The sequence below is a fragment of the Charadrius vociferus genome, unplaced genomic scaffold (genome assembly GCF_000708025.1).
Source record: "Charadrius vociferus isolate BGI_N301 unplaced genomic scaffold, ASM70802v2 scaffold266, whole genome shotgun sequence".
Classification (NCBI taxonomy): domain Eukaryota; kingdom Metazoa; phylum Chordata; class Aves; order Charadriiformes; family Charadriidae; genus Charadrius; species Charadrius vociferus.
In genome coordinates, this window is record NW_009649114.1 from 667,482 (window position 1) to 667,923 (window position 442).

The window sequence follows — 442 nt, forward strand, 5'->3', positions numbered from 1 at the left end:
GCCGGGGAGGTACCCCCTGACCGCCCCAGGGCCAGTCCAGGTGTGCTACCAGGGGGACAACAGACTCCCACAGCCTCTTCCACACCGTGCCTTGTTTCTGTGCGAGTACATTATAGCGTTTACACTATATCACCAGATGGTAAAGTAATTAAGAAGGGCAGAGGTCTCCTCGCAGAGATCAATGTTTCTAAGCAGACAGGGCAGCCCCCGGCAGCCCCCCAGGCCGAGCGCTTCTTCTCAGCCGCCCGAAAACCACCAACCCGGGGCACATCCTTCCCGGGGGGGCTGAGCCGGGAGCGGGGTGTGGGGTGCAGCCGGGGACACGCCACCCCCCTTCCCCACCCTCCCTCCCCCCCGATCCCAGGAGCCCGCGATTTGGGGGAACCCACCGATGCAGAAGTCGGCCTTCTCTGACCAGCGGGAGCCGTCTTCGCACGTGAGC

General features: G+C 64.0%; 1 protein-coding gene across 1 annotated transcript in view; it reads right to left on the minus strand.

Moving 5' to 3' along the window:
• Window positions 1-442, minus strand: part of LOC104289334 (complement receptor type 1-like) — a 7,303-nt gene that overhangs the window by 5,806 nt on the left and 1,055 nt on the right. The gene's annotated exons all lie outside the window — the stretch shown is intronic.